Source organism: Mus musculus, chromosome 7, assembly GCF_000001635.26.
Source record: "Mus musculus strain C57BL/6J chromosome 7, GRCm38.p6 C57BL/6J".
In the NCBI taxonomy this organism is placed as follows: Eukaryota; Metazoa; Chordata; class Mammalia; order Rodentia; family Muridae; genus Mus; species Mus musculus.
The window spans coordinates 117,848,841-117,865,347 of record NC_000073.6 but is presented as its reverse complement, the minus strand read 5'-3'; the positions used below and the strand labels follow the sequence as shown (position 1 = coordinate 117,865,347).

Genomic DNA, 16,507 nt, shown 5'->3' with positions numbered 1-16,507 from the left:
GGGAAATAATGAGTCTGATCGAGTCCCTTGCTTTCTGATGCACAAAGGACTCTATAAAGAATATCATTTGTGTTTTCTGAGCCCTGTTTCAGAGCGCAGCTTTCTTTGGCCTGGCTTTTTAGATGAGGGTTTGGGGAATGGAAGATTTCCCTGAATAAGAAATCAGAAAGTTTGACCCCCACGGCTGCCTCTTTCTTAACATGATAACAATTGGCAATTACTTTCTGATCCGAAGCGTGAGCAATGGATATCACAAGGCATAGCATGCCCACTCTCCTCTCCTAGCCTGTCCTCCCTGCCTGTTCCTGGAGGTGATTTTCCTTTTGTTCTTTCAGGCCCAAAGGTTCAGTATAATTTATAGATGGAAATACCTCTGGCAGGTGCAGTTGGAGGGGGCACCTGGCAAATTCCTGAGTCGGGCTTCTATTCTTCTTCTCTAAGGGACAGTCACTGTTCCCTTGGGATCAGGGAATCGGGAATAACCTGGCTGCTTGTGTTAGCATGCTGAACAGGCGCTTGACGCTCTGGCTGCACAGAAGAAATATGCCCTCAGAGCCAGGTGCCAGTGGGTCTGAAGCTAATGAAGTATCATGTGTGAGCACATTCATGAGTGTGTGGCTAAAAAAAAAAAAAAAAAGAGGCTCTGAAATCCATCCCTCTTGACCCAAGACCTTGCTTGTTCTTGGTTACTGTTCAGTCTCTCTGATGCTCAGTGTTTCTACCTGTAAAATGGGAACATTAAAAACAGTATGTTCAGACAACATGGTTTCTCCTCCTTGGTGTTATGAACATCTTGGGCCAGGCAGCTCTTTGCTTTGAGAATCTGTCACAGTCAGTTTTTTTTTCCTGTTTAGCAACAAGCCCAGCTTCTACCTAACACATGCAAGTCAAATGCAACCCCTCCCCACCTCCTTAGTTGTGACCATCAAAAGTGGTTCCAGATATCACCCGATGTTCCACAGAAGTTTAGTCCTTCCTGCTGCCTTCACGGAGATCCCCTTTGTCAGAGGCATTGTGGGAACTCCACAAAGTAATCCCTATGAAACATCCAGGCATTGCTGGGTAGATGCTGGGTAGTAGGCTCCCATCAATACTTGTTATATTGTAACTGTGGCATAGCAAATAGAAACAATGCAAGTCTTCAGAGAGTTATTTTTTTCTTTTTAAAGGTTATTTCTGTTGGGGGATGAGGTGGGCTATGTGCAGGTGAGGGCTGAGGTACTGAACCACCCCCCCCCCCCACCCCAGAGCTTGAGTGCTGGGATCCAAACTCAAGTCCTCAGCAAGAGCAGCAAGTGCTCTTAACCACTGACCCATCTGTCTAGTCCTGCTTGGAATTCCAGTTGTTAAGTTATCACAGGGGAGTCCTAAGTGTCCTTGTTTGCTGCTGATAACTCATTTAGTCTTATGTCAAAGTTTCCAGCTGCTACAAGATGTGGTGTCTCATGCTTTTGATGCAAGCGCTATGGGAGTAGGAGCAGGCAGACTTCTGAGAGTTCTAGGCCAGCTGAGGCTACATAGTGAGACTCTGACCATAGACAACCAATAAACCATCTAACAGCTGCTAGGAAAAGGGAGTTTTACTTCTAGGTGACTGTGAACAGGTGATGTCACCTGACCTTGGCCCAATGGAAATGGGGAAGGTGTTTAGAGAAGGGTCACTAAAGGGGGAGACAGAGCCCATATCAGCTATGTGTGAGCTATTGTCTCACCCAGGACAAAACGCTTAGCAGAAACAAAGAAGGAAGAAAAGGAGGGAGGGTGGGGGGGAAGGAGGGAAGAAGGAAGGAAGGAGGGAGGGAAGGTGGGGTGATTAATTTTGTAATCTCAACACTTTAATGTTTTCATTTTTACTTTTGTTTGAGACAGGGTTTCCTGGACCAGGCTAGCATCAGCCTCACTATGTAACTAAAGATGGCTTTGCTCTCTTGCCTCTGCTTCCAAAGGTTGGGAATTCAGCTGTGTGTGACTACCCCTGGCTTGATATTTGGACTTTTGACACCACAGAAGCAGCCTTTGAGTTTTAATTGGAGAGAGTTGAGGACAGAGCCCTGTTGTCCCTGAGTTTTCAAGGTGGGGGCAACTAGCTTGGTCAGGTCAGTGGCTGCTTGCTCCTTTGCTTTCTGTGGGGACTTTGTATATGCAAATGCAAGGGACTGGTCTCAGCCTGCAGAAGGAGAGAGAACATCCTTCCTCTTGTCAGAGATGCGTCTTTCTGCAGCTGGGAGGCTACAAACAACAAAACACATCTCCTTCTGTTCTTCCCAAGGATGACACACACTAACCAGTCATGGCAGAGGGAAGCGCCTTGACTTTCATGGTGCAAATCTCTAATGAGACTTGAGTCTGCTTGATCTTACCTTGGAATCACTGCAGGGTGTAGGTCCCACTGGCTAAACTGAGGCAAAGACAGGACCCCTGGCCTTGTAGTCATAGTACCTCAGGGGTGGCACCACTGTAGGGGTGGCTGTGCTGTGGCTACTAGGAGCCCTGACTTTGTCCAAGGCAGGAAGCCTTGGTGAAAACACCTCCGAGCTTGGGTGATCATCCTTCACCGTATGTCTTACTTTGAACCTTGCACCTAATAACTTCTCTAAAAGGAGGCTCAGCAGAGAGGAAGCTGGAGGTGATGTCATTTGGGTTCTGCTATAGCCTGAGGCTATGTGGAAAGCATGGTGTTTAACATGTGGTTTATCCTCAGTAGTTGCTTTTGTGGGTCTCAGTGGGTTAGAACTTTCTAGAATGCATATAATTAATATTTAAGGCCAGGTATGTAGCTAATAACTCTTGGCTCTCTTCAGGTGTAGAGTTCTTGGAAGGACATTAGAGGCCATTCTTATTTTGACTGGGGATTGCCTCCCTAATCGAAAGTGGGTTTTAGATGTTTAAAAGTATTCAATTAGTGGTCATCTAGGTCTTGAGAAATTGAAAGGCCAAGAGTCAACAGAGCTCATTGTTTGGGGACCCAGCCCTTGAAGTTAGACTCAAGACCCATTTAACACCATGCATTCACAAATAGGAGCCTCATGGGGTTATTCCAGACTCTAACCGGACAAGGCAAGCGGCATGCTTAGCATGCCTGGCACACAGTGAGCCGAAGGAGCCGACTCAGCCTCTGCAAGCGTTTCCTCCCTGTGCACGTGTGGGGACTAGCGCTGAGAGTCCTTTAGGTTTCCTGTCTCTGCTTCCTCCTCTGTCCTGCTGGAAGGTGACTACAATGCAAGCCCGTGTGGAGCCAGGCCATGGTACACTCCTGTAATCCCAGCACTGGGGGGCTTGTGGCAGGAGGATGGTGAGTTTGGGCACAGCCTAGGTTACATAGAAGGCTCTGAATCAAAGTACTCATCTTTCCTCACTGGAAAGAAAAATTTGACCTAGAAGTAAGTGCCGTTCCTCCACACCCACAGCTCTGGTGGGCAATAGTGGGTTTAGGATGTTATTTTGCCAGGGGTTGTTGTTGAATGACTCAGCAATGACTAAGCATGCCTCATTTTTTAGTTGATGGGAGGCTCATGGAACCAACTGGGAAAATGATGTAATAAACCCTAGTTCCTGGCCAAATTTGCCCCTCACTATGTATAATTTGAGGGGAGAATGTTCCCTTTGCCCAGACCCTTAACTTTAATCATTCTAGTTGGACTAAAAGACAAAGCAACATCTAAAATATATCTTCATTTGAATATATCATGATTTGTTTTTAAAAAGCATTGAGAACGTCATACGTGAATGTAATATATCATGGCTGAATCTACTTGCCCCTCCCTCCTGTGCTTCTGACTACTTTTCCTGCTCAACTTCATGCACTCTGTTTTAAATTCACTGGGTCCACTTGGTGCTGTTGTGTGCATGGGTATAGGGAAAACCCCTGGAACATGGGCAGCCTATCAGGGGATGCATCTAGAAACCAACCAACCAACCAACCAACCAACCAACCAACAACCTAACTGACCAACCAACTAACCAACCAACCAACTACCTAACCAACCACCCACCCAACCAACCAACTAACCAACCAACCAACTACCTAACCAACCAACCAACCAACCAACCAACCAAAAGCCCAACTGATCTGACTTATCCTCTTCCATCACCTGCCAATGGCTTCTCAGAGAGAGGGTGGGTCTTTTTGGGCCCTTCTCAATCTTTGCTGGGATTTAGGCTAGCTCCATCTGTGTTGGTCCCAGCTGTGAGTTCATGAGCGCAATGTCACTGTCATGTCCAGAAAACACTGCTAACAGCAGTCCCCAGCACCTCTGGCTCTTACAGTCTTTCTGACTCTTCTTTGGTGATCCTTGAGCCTTAGCGGAAGTGGTGCTCCATTTAGGAAGTGGTTGATACATGTGCTCCATTTAGGAAGTGGTTGATACATGTGCTCCATTTAGGGAACACCCCGCAGTCTCTTATTCTCTGCAAGTGGATCTATTGTTTCAAAAGCCATTCTGCTAATGACCACGGCTAACACTGATTAACCCCGTGACCTAAGATGACAAACTTATGCTGCCTCTCATCTCCCATTGTCTTCCTTGTCTGCTCAGCTTATGCTTTCATTTTTGGCCAGAGGGAGCTATGACAAACAGCTGCATTTCCCTGTCCCAAACTCACTTAACCTGTGTTTTAACATTCCTCATAGAAGAACATGGATGGTATTGAATGTGGGCTTTGAAGTTCAAATCCTGTTCCTGCCACTTCCTAGTTATGAGTACAATACTTCCTTAGCATTCTCTCATTTCTTCATTGCCACAAACAAGTCCTAAGAGATGACCGTGGTGCTGATAAGACAGATTCGAGCTCTGCTTTCTAAGAGTGCAACCTGTGGGCTTTGAGCACTTTGAGCAGAACTCACGTGAGGGCAGGAAAGAGCTAATGTTAACAGATCCTACAGTAGAGGGCCTGAGTGTGGTCTGGGAAGGCAGAGGTCACGAAAGCTGACCTGGTAGAAGCTATGCAGAAACTGCAACTACCTATCCTTTTCCACTGCTAGGATTTGAGCCCTGGATCTTGGATAAATTGAGCAAATACTCTTCTAGTAAGCTACATCCCCAGGCTCATGCAGAAAGAAAACTCATGCAGGAAATATAAGGACACATGCAGGGTAGGAAGACACTCCCTAATAGAAACTAAGAGGTTAGAAGTAAACAAAGAAACAACCTAAGAAAAGTCCAATGGGGAAGAACAGGAAGGGAAACAGTGAGAGGAGAAACGGGGAGCAAGGGCCAGGGTGCGAATGGATGCGTGCTTTCAGTTACAGAGAATAGACTGCAGTCCTCGAGGTAGCAGGAGCCACAAATCATACAATCAAGTTTCCAGGAATTGCCTACAGGTTGTCTATAAAATGTCATAACATATGGCATAGCTCAAGAAATAAGGAGAATGGATATTGCATGGTTTCTGTCATAAGGAAGTGATGTATGTTTGAAGATACAGGTTTTTTTTTTTAATCCTGGTTTGAACCTATGCAATGTATACACAGAACTGCATGATCATTAATGTACATCATGTTTTAATGTATTAGTCAGAATGCATTTTTACAAAATGCACCATATTGTGGAGAATGGGTTGTGTGGGAGGAGAGAGGCAGGAGAATGTGAAGGATGACGGCATGACAGATTGCTAGGACAACTCTCCGCAAGGCTGGGACCTTTGTTAGGTTATTTCCTAGTGTCCCAAGTCCTTGGAATGAATGGAGCTGGCTCATGCCAGAAGATCAGTCAAGGCTTACTGAACACGGTGTAACACTTCCCACAGTGGCTGCTGGGTGGAGGGAATCACGGAGACTTTAAACCTAAAGAATTAATAATTAATCAAATGGGAATTTAGAATAATACCCCTGGGTTCTGGCTTAAGCCTTTAGCAACTGATGAGTCGTGGGTGATGGTTGTGGTTTGAATGTGATGTATCCCGCCCTCCCCCCACCCCTGCCACACACACACAGGCTGGTGTTTTGATGTGGGCTATACTATTTTGAAGGCTATGGAACCTTTAGGCAGTAGGTCTGGCTGGCAGAAAAAAATCACCATGAGATTTTCGCCTTTGAAGGTTATATTCACTGCTGGTTTGGCTATGGTGTCAGCCTGATAGAAACAGCCCGCTGCATATGTCGACAGAGAGAGCTGCTCCCACCAGCCCTGGTGTAATGGATTGAAACCTTTCTGAAACAGGGATCCCAAATAATTAAGCTTCCCTGCTTAATTAAGCTGCTTCCGTAAAGCTATTTTTGTCCCAGCGCAAAGAGAAGCGATCAATACAGGCATGCTCTTTGCAGAGAAAACTCCTTAGCCCAAGTCTCAGCTTCCCCACCTGTAAGATGGGACTGACTTTTGACATCTTATAAGAATGTCATGGGAGGCACCTGATGCTTGGCACACCGGGGTGACCAGAGTGCTTGACATAGAGACCAGTTTACAGGGTGTCAAGTCTGTTGTAGGACACGTGTGAAGAGTCCCTCCTGTTTCCCCAGAGTCCCTAGGTACAGAATCTCTGTCCCCATGGATGGCTGTGGCAGTAGAAGTGTTAGCAACATGAGTGGAAATGTTCAGCCGGGAAAGGAGACAAGCAAGCACAATTGCTAATTTGAGTTTATTTTCTAAAAATGCACTGTGATTCTCAGTGTGGTGCACTCACGTGCAAACCTGGTCCTTAATGAGCTATTCTGCCGTTGCTGGTATGAGGGCTTGACTGGTCAGCGGGCCAGGTGGGTGATGAAGCTTTCTTCAGCCAAGGAGAATGGGGTGTGTGTGTGTGTGTGTGTGTGTGTCAGTAAATAGCACAAAGAAAGTTAGTTTGCTCTTTGAGCATCTGATCAGCACAACTTCCTAGGGAGCTTATTCAGCCCCATTTTCTAGGAATCGTGCCTGAGTAATAGGTAGGGGTTGTATCATGGAGACCACATTTTTCTTTTGTGGGAAAAATGCAACCATTTATTGGGCATGGTGGGCATATAGCTGCCATCCTAGCACTTGGAAGGCTGAGGCAGGGGAATTCCCAGTTTGAAGTCAGCTTGGGCTACATAGCAAGTTCAAGGCTAACCTGAGAGAGACTCTCTCAAAACCAGTAAACAAGCAAACAAGCTGCCATGCTGCTGGAGATGCTCTGCAGACCTCTCAGGACCACTCTTTATCTCTGCCTCCCCGCCAGCTCCCACTTCCTTTCCTAAGAACCAGCCATAGTCCAGGCCTTTGAGAGAAACAGAGGCGCAAGCAGCCACTTCTAGCCTACAGCATCTAACTCATTCCTGGGGAGTATGAGGCAACTGATTCTTTCTTGACTGGGTCATGAATGAATGAAGGGAGGAACAAATGAATGAAAGCTGGCATCACATGACTGAATGAAGGGAGGAACAAAGGAATGAAAGCGGACATCACAGAAGCCTGAGTCCTTAGAGGGGAAGTTGTTTTACAGTAGGCGTAAGCATGGTGGTTTTAGCTCCTCCTGTTTGAAACGACTTGTTTGGGAGAACTAGAAAGACAATTTAAGGACTATTAAAGCACGTGAGCAGGAAAAACTAACCGTGCTTATCCCTGGAGGGGTCGGAAGGACTCCGGTAGTTTTTGCTCAGGTTTCATTAGACTTCAAAAGCAGGATGGGGTGTCATCAGGGGATGGTTTTGACTTTTATGGTTTGAGGGAGCTTATTTTTCACATAAAAATATTTGTTAAAAAATACAAATGAACAAATAAGAGTTTTGGAGGTGAATCTGAATGCCAGGCTGGCTCCGGTGGCGTTCGGAACATCGCTCATGTCCCCTGAGCTCGGTATCACATCTGCGAGAGGAGCCGGGGAGAGCTTGCCTCCTGGAGCATCATGGGGATAGAAAGCAGAGTGTCTGGAGTGGAGGGGCCATTTGATAAATGACAGGTTCGGCTGCTGTTATTAGCAGCAATGATAACAGTGACACACGGGAGCATGACAAATCAGGGTGCACAGAGGTCCCTTATATCCCGGACAGTCCTTGAATCTGATTTTATTTATAGCCTGTCTGGTTATGCAGGGGTGGCTTAACATATTGATTCCCTGAAGAGCATATGGCTTAGCTCTGTAACGAAGGCCTTTTTAATAAACTCCTCTTACTGACTATCTGTGCGGAAGGCAGTGGTGTGGTCTCAGCCATGAAGGGATGCCAGGAGCTTGCAGTGCTTGCAGTTTACAAAGCTCTTCCAATGCAGCCATTAGTCCATAGGACAATCTCATTGCATCTGATCATCCCAGTTCCGCAGAGGAGAAAACAAAGAGGCAGGCTGGGGAAATTCTTTATAGCCACATGGCTGGTAAGAGAGTCAAACTCAGGCCTGCTGGATCGGGGTTGAAAATATTTTTATTAGTCCTGATGCATCTCTTATTGCAAGTTATGAGAGGTCAGAGAAAGTAGGGAGAGGGGAAGGTACAGAAGGACAGCGAGGCTTGGAAGAAAGATGGACAGCATTGCTATCTGATAGCTCCTGCCATAACCCAATGGGGCATAGAAGCTGGGGAATGGAGTGCGGTTCCCTCTTGCTGCTACATTGAATGCCAAAGACTCCTGTGAAACATGAAACAGAGTACAGGTTGGGTCAGAGGAAAGGTTGCCATGGATACCTGAGGATGCTAAATAAGGGACTACTAGTTTTCCCTCTTCACCCAGTTCCTTTTGTCTCACACAGTAAAATTATCTTTCCATGTAAAGTGGAGAACATAGTGTGTAGATTGGAGATAGTGCTTCTCAGCTGTCCTTGAAGCAAAGTGTGGGATGTGTCCATGCCTGGGCTGATGGGTATATGTGTCCATGTCTAGTATGTGCAGGAAGTGGTGTGTACAATTCTACAAAAGGAACCAGCATGCCCTTTCAGCTTCCACTTCTGCTGGGACAGCAGCTGCGGTGGTGGCTGATGCAACCACCCTGGTAGTGAAGTACCATGGAGAGGTGGCTGTTCACAGTAGTATAGCCAGAAATTCTGTGGCTATGGAGAAGAACGCACATTCTGTTATCAAGCTTGAAAGATGAGGACATGACATGTTGGGGGGTGGGGAGAGGCGGGCAGGGCATGAAGGAACACAACGCTTATCTGTGGGCTTGGGAGGGTTTACTGGATCTATTGCCTAAGCTGAGGATGAGCCATGGTGGTGATGTGCCAAGTGAGACGTAAGGAGGAGACAGTTGCAGAGGGAGAGTTGGGGTGGTGTGTGGTGTGTGAGAGAGTCAGAGAGGCTCCATGGAGCAGGTGTCTGAGCACACTCAGTCTCACTCAGAGTTAGACACGCTGACAGCAATGCCAAGGCGCTGGAGGGTTGTTGAGTCACCAGCAATGAAATCAGACATGACCCAGATATCCTTCTCTCAAGTGATATGGAGGAGAAGAAGCTGGAGCCAAGGCTGAGAACCTCACTAGCTAGAGGGGGACTTAGGGGAGCATCTACTCCAGCAGGTACACACACACACATACCATACCACACATGGCGAAAGTAAAGAAACCCCCCCCCCCCGACTGAGTCCCTGAGTGAATGTGTGCTATTGATATGGGCATAGCCTTGTCAGGGACTCCAAAGCCTCAGACCTGTGGGAAATTAGCAAAGACTTCCTTGCATCTAAGAGCAAATGTTGATAGTGTGTACAGAAAATGCTCACCACAGCTCACTCCTCCATGATGTTGACAGTCTGAAGACTCCTACAGAGGCTGCTCCCACTGAGATTAGCTGAACCTCTTTCTTGATCTGGCACACACCATAACCTCCCCACTCCTTCTTCATCAGTATGTAATTGCCTTGTTCTGCTGAATGTAGTAACCCCAACTCTCTGTTCAACTCTATGTAATAAAAGTACTGAGCTCATGGGGTGTAGCAGTTTCTCCATCCAAGGACCTTCACCACCTGACTCCAGAGCCCAGCTACTTCTGTGTATCTGTCTGTCTGTCTGTCTGTCTGTCTGTGTGTATTTATCATCTCTTTATTTCTTTGTTTCCCCAGTTAGGTCTGTCCTTGGAGCCATGCAAGGACTGGCAATATATCACACCACGTATACTACATACACAGCATACACACACACACACACACACACACACACACATATAACCACACTCACACCTACCTTTATATATCAAAGATTGATGCAAACACAGAGTGGGCCCTGCAGCTACAGTTGGAGAACAATGTCTTTAGTCTTTGATGGTTGATTTGGGGTCAGAGTGCAGCTTTTAAAGGTATCTTTTCTGGAACACACACATGAGAATGTCAGAGAGAAAGAGAGAGAGAGAGAGAGAGAGAGAGAGAGAGAGAGAGAGAGAGAGAGAGAGAGAGAGAGAGAGAGAGAGAGAGGCCACAGCTCTCCAGTTTCTAAGAGTGTAGGCCTAAGGTTAAACCCTGCATGGCACCTAAGTTCCAAGGGTGGCTTTTGCCCTTGCCTTTTTCACTAGACCTGCCCTTCATCTGTAGCATCCAAGTCTATTTTGTAGGGTGTCCTAGAGGACGGCATTATGGATGGCCATGAGCACCTAAGGAAAGACAGTTTTAATTTTGTATTCTTGCTGAATTTCAAAGTGAAACTTCAGGCAGAGAAACTGGAGCTCTGTCCTCAGACACTCGGATTTAGGGATGGCGAAGTTAGTGAGACCTCTTTCCAAGGGGAAGGAGCTCTTTGCACCCAGATCACTTTCTGGTTGGAGCATGGATTAGTAACTTTCTTGTTGCTGTGACAAAAATACCAGACAAGAAGCAGACTAAGAGAGGAAAGGTGTATATTGGCTCACAGTTCAAGAGTACAGTGCCTCGTGGCAGGGAGTCTTGGCAGCAGGGCCTTAGGGCAGCTGGACACACAGCATCCAGAGTCACCGAGCAGGGAGATGAACTCTGATGTTCTTCCTATGGGATGCTGCCGCACGTGGCCCTTTCCTCCTCAGGTAAACATCTCAGAACACACTTGCTTGGATATACCCCGAGGTGTGCTTTCTAGTGTTGACCGTGAAGATCAACTGCCATGGAAGACAACTCTCTGTGTGTTGTGTTGTGTTATGTTGTGTGGGGTGCCCATGGGAGTCAGAGAAAGTACCCACACCAGATGGGTCCTACAGCAATGTACTGTCTCACCCTGGAAACTGGAAGGCTGAGATCAAAGCATCAACTGGATTGCTTCCTTCTGTCTTTGGCTTCTAGCTGGTGTCTTCTCTCTGTCTCCACATGGTCACTGTGAATCTGTTTTAAAATTTCTTCTTCTGGGAAGAAATTGAAACTCACTCCTGTTTGAACTACTGTCCCCTTCAAAGACGGATCTCAGATAGTCAGAATCTGAGATCCTGGGATATGGCTGCAACATGCACATTTTGACAGGGCCACTCCCCTACTGTCAGTGCTCAGCAGTACTATTTGGGCGGTGCTTATAAACAACCTCCTATAAAACCCCAACACTATGGCAATTGGCACTGAGGCTGACCCCCAGTCTGGGTGCGCCTGATTGAATAAGCTGTGGCCATCTGGTTGCAACAGCCATGTCTGGCCATTCTTTATCTGGGCTCTGATGATGCTACAGAGAAGGGCCGGTCTTCCTCTGGGTTGGTCTCTCTTCACCACTTTGCAGACGTTTGCTATGGCAACCACTGATGGGAAGAGATGACCCAGGGAATGGCAGGGTCAGCTGCACCTCATTTCTCCTGGCTTCCTGGATGATCTCACTGTACTCTGGCTACTGGCTTCCTAGAGCATTCATAAATAATGGTTCTGTGTGTTTTTGCATTCTATGTCCGTGTGTCTATTGGGTGTATTGGTGTCTGTCTCTCTGTATGTGTGTGTCTGTGTATCTTTCTGTGTATGTCTGTAATTCTATCTGTCTTTGTGTGTCTGTATGTTTGTACATGTGTATGAGTGTCTGTCTGTTGTGCATGTGCACATGAAGTGTGGGGGGTGCAGAAGGGGGTAAGGTAATTCCTTCCAGGATGCTGCCAAGTGGGAACAGGATCTTCTTGTACTTTGGGGAGACAGTAACTACATCTGTGACTGGGTCATATCTGTGTGCTCTGCCCCTACCTGTACCATACTCTTGCGAATCTGTGGTTTAGCTTCAGCAGTGCTGGGAGTATTAAACAGGGCTCTTCCTGCCTCCCCTGCAGCTGGGCCCCACTCTTCACATTTTCCAGACTTCCCCCCAATCCTGTGCATATGGATCTCCCTGCTGAGCCTCTTGTGGTTTGGAGTATGCCCTGTGCCAGTCTCAGCCACTGCTCTGGAGACCTCCATGTGTCAGGAGCAGCAAGTTAGAGAGAGGTAGACAAGCATCAGTGGGGAAGGATTCGTCAGTCAAGGAGCAGATGACTCACTGAGTCATCTGCCTGAGCATCATCTGTAATGTCTCCAGAGTCCCAAGGACTTGGTGAGACAGTGTCTGTGTGTGAGAGATACTTGGGCGCCTGATGTCCCCAGGGCCCTAAGACAAGGTGAGACAGTCAGTGTGTGAGAGGGACCTGGAGAACAAGGAGAAGCATGGATGTTTCCCCAGTGTGGTCCCAAGCATCCTGCAGCCTGTGGAGTGCCTGCTAGAAGGAGGACGTGTGTGTGTGTGTGTGTGTGTGTGTGTGTGTGCTCCACTCTGTCCCTACAACATGCTGGGGGCCGGCTTTGTGGGAAAATTGCTTTCTCAGCTCGTTTCTCTACTGAAATGTAGAAAGCTCTCTGCTGACAGGCATTGCCTGGAGCAGCCTGTGTGTCTTCCCCTGGGCCTGTCAGAGGTGAGCTCCCAGCACAAAGCCTGAGGAGGTCTGACTCTTTCCTGCTCTTCTCCTTGGGAGCTGGCTATAGCAGCTGCCAAGGACAGGTCTGATCACTGCGCCTGTTCCCACTTCCTTGGTGGCCTCATTTGGATGTGTCTTTGCTCGTTCATTCACTGTTTTATAAACATTTATCAAACACCAATGATGTATTGCTACACATGGCAAAGCCTTTCCCTGGGATCATAGAAATAAACAAAGCCCCCCGCTATTAGTCCTTGTATTTTAGTGTGAGTATGGTGGTTAGAGGAGACCTATATCTACACTCAGAATGTAATCATAAATTTGTATATCACTTTAAATCCCACAATAATTTCTAACTGGAAACCCAATCACTTTCAGACATCCCCCTCCATTCTGAATCTCTCCTGGATGGAAAGGGATGTGAGGATTGGGGGTGTACCCTTAAAACAATTTATTTGTAAGTACACACACACACACACACACACACACACACGGTTGCTCTCAGAGGCCAGAACAGGGCAGATCTTCCTGGATCTAGAGTTACAGATTAGTGTGATCCACTTGACAAGTGTGACAGGAACTCCACCAGGTTGTCTCAAAGAGGAGTATGTGTTCCTAACCACGGAGCCACCTCTGCTATAGAACCCCATTGGGTATTCTGAAATGTATAACATAAAGTACGTAAGGTGGCGGAGAAGACCTGTGATGTAAGTGTTATGTGCTTCTCACGCTCTTTAAAGCCTTGCTATCTGATACCGAGTGCTCTCGACTGATGCGTGCAAAGTCATGATTTCACAGTAGGGTTATCACAGCTGTGATTCCCAGGTTCTGACGAGTGCCAACGCTATTTTGAAGTATCTGTAACACATGGAGAATGATAAGAAAATACCACTGGTTTTGACTGGTGACAAAGTCCCAGATGGCACAGGCAGCACTTCCCCTTGACTTAGCACAGGCCATTTGTCTGCTGTATCAGTAGCCAGCGTCTCTGTAACAAAGCTGCTGACCTAGACTGTGTCCTGCTCTGTCGTTCTGGAGGCCAGCAGTCTAAGGTCCAGGTGTGGGCAGGCCACACTCCTTAGGTGATGGGAAGTGACCAGAATGATACAGCTTTTGCACACATGCCCTATAGGCACATAAGGATAGCTGAGTTGTACTCACAAGAGCATAAGAGCATAAGCTTTCTAAGCCCACACTCCCTCATTGGGTGACTACTTGTCCTTCAGTAGCTCACTAGCTGCTTGCCTCACAGTGCTGCGACAAGCAGCTATAGTGACCTCAAGTGACCTGATCCCCTAACACCTAAATAGCTACTCTACGAACACAGTGAAGGGTGGTATCTGTTTTCATTTTTTTCTAAGTAATTTGTATTAATTTTTGGGATGCCTTTTATTTATTTGTTTGCCAGTTTCATATATGTACTAGAGTGTACCTTAATCAAATCTATTCCCACCTTCATGTCCTCTCCTGTTTGTTTCTGTGTAACCAGCAGAGTCTAGTTAGTGTTGCCCGTTGGGACGCTAACTGATCTTGTCTACTTGATCTTCTGCAGGTCTTGTGCAAGGGACCACAGCTGTGTGTGTTTATGAGTGGAGTGACCATGTCCTGAAGACAGCATTCCACAGCACTTCTCATTCTCCATCTCTTACATTCTTTTTGATCCCTCTTCCGCAATGTTCCCAGAGCCATGGGTATGTATGTATGTATGTATGGGGGGCTTCATATAGATGTCTAGTTTAGGCTTGAGCTTAACAGTCACGTAATCTCAGCACTTTAACCGGTAATGAGTCTCTGCATTACCTGTTGACCACTGCACGGAGAAGCTTCTCTGCAAAGCTGAGAAGAGTGGCAATTTTTGGCTATAAACGTACGTATTTAGGAGATGGTTTATCAACATGCCCACTTAGCAGAGCAGGAACAATTGGTTCACTACTAGGGCCCAAACCATTGGCTTTTGACCAGGGTAACGATGCCGGTTAGGAGTTCCCTCTTGTGGACTAGTACACAGATCCAATCATAAAGTGGTTGACTTCCCCTATAACTGTGGCACTATTGCCTGGGTACTTCTTGAAACTGTAGGCTGCCCAGATAATACCATTGATGACTTCCTCCTCCACCTCCAGCATTTTACTTAGCAACTTCTTGATCGATGAAAGCTAGCCAACAGGGAGGAATTTTTCAGGTCAGTTCCAGTTTGTTTTCTCTGTCTCACAACCAAAGTGTGTTATAATTAGCAATAGGATCTTATCAGCTAGTTTTTATGGCAAACCAGAGCAGTAGATAGAGTCTGTGCTGTTCTGAGTGGAGGGCAAACCAAAGCAATAGAGATAGTCTGTGTTGTTCTGAGTGGAGGGCCTCTGAGACCTTGACATCTAACTCACAGGAAGGTCTCTCATGCCTGGCACAGAGACTTTCATTTAATAACCCATGACTTACATGTTTTTGAGAGAGTTTTGCTTTGCAGTCCAGGATAACTTGAGCCCACAGTAAACCTCTGTTCCACTGCCCTCTGTCAAAACATGGGACTAAAGGCTTGAGCCACCACACCTAGATGTCCTGACTTTAATCAACAAGTTAAATGTCATCAAGTTTCTTACCTCACACTCTAATGTCCTTCTTGCTTTCAGTCCTTGTGGTGGGGTTCGTCATCCGTTATAAGTGGCTCCCTTCCCTCTGGCTTCTTCTTACTCCCCAATAACTCAAGAGAGAGTCTGAGCACCTTTCCTGCCTCTGAATGGGTAAGATGAAGATGGAGAGAAAACCCAGGAGCTTAGCAACTTGACAAGGGCCTTTCTGCATGATTGAGAATTTCATTAACCTAAAGGCATTTTAGAAAGAAGCAAATGTGTTCCCTTCCTACCGACTGTTCCTTGCACTTCAAACTTAAGTTCTCAGTATGTGTGCCTCTGTGCCTGGGCACATATGAGCCTGTGAATGTGTGCCTATGTGAAGATATGCATTCATGCATGTGTGCCTGGGTATATATGCTTTTCTCACCGACTTGGAATAATGAGCTCCCCAGATGTGCAAGCTGTTTGAATAATAATCAACCTGTGCTGTGTAAACTGGGCTCTGCTATGTTACCTGTGGGAACAAGAGCATGCCTGAGAGATGAAACTAGATTTGTTCTGTATCTATCAGATATGTATTTGTGTACATGAAAGAGAGGAGAGAGGGAAAAGTGGAAGGGTGTAGGGAGAGGTTTGAGTTTGAAATTTCTTAGTTTTTAAAAATATATTCGCCGCCTTTGCAATTTCTGTCCCAGTATACTAGATCTTTATACTTTAGTGATGCTTTTTAAAATGTATACACTTGGCTGGAAGAAAAGATGTGCCATCAAAACAATGTAGTAGAAACTCATAAAACTTAACAAGAAAGCAGAGAACCTGTGCAGGGGTGAAAATGAGTGGTACAGAGAGCACTTGACTTTACATCAGTGAAGTCTTGGGCCTCATTTCAGAATAAGCAAGAAGAAAGTAAAGAAAGAAGGAGGGAAGGGAGGGAGGGAGGGAGGGAGGGAGGGGGAGGGAGGGAGGGACTGAGCAACAATTTCACCCTCAGAGCCACAGATGTGTTATATAGTGATTTCTTCTGAATTGGAACACTTCCTCCTGGAGGGAGAAGGAAGGCCCATAAGACTGAGGACGTCAATGAAACTTACAAGTGTCATGAAAGGTACAAGATCATGGCTTCTCCATAAAGACATGCAAGCAGCAACAAGCCCAGGAGAGGAGGGACTCTAACCACTGAGCTGCCTGCTGGTTGTGCGAGGACTCTGTGGCTGTCACTTCCATGACTTCATTGTTAGTGGTGGGGTGGGA

The 16,507-nt window shown here is 46.6% G+C and overlaps 1 long non-coding RNA gene across 2 annotated transcripts; it reads left to right on the top strand.

The window, feature by feature from the left end:
* The first annotated feature begins 14,004 nt into the window (after positions 1–14,004).
* Positions 14,005–15,409, top strand: Gm34822. 2 transcript variants are annotated; one of them, XR_378446.2, is made up of 4 exons: positions 14,005–14,019; positions 14,239–14,377; positions 14,709–14,710; positions 15,314–15,409. It is a non-coding gene; the product is annotated as a predicted gene, 34822 (long non-coding RNA). The 2 variants fall into 2 exon arrangements; XR_869895.1 differs by lacking the exon at positions 14,709–14,710.
* Positions 15,410–16,507: the final 1,098 nt, after the last annotated feature.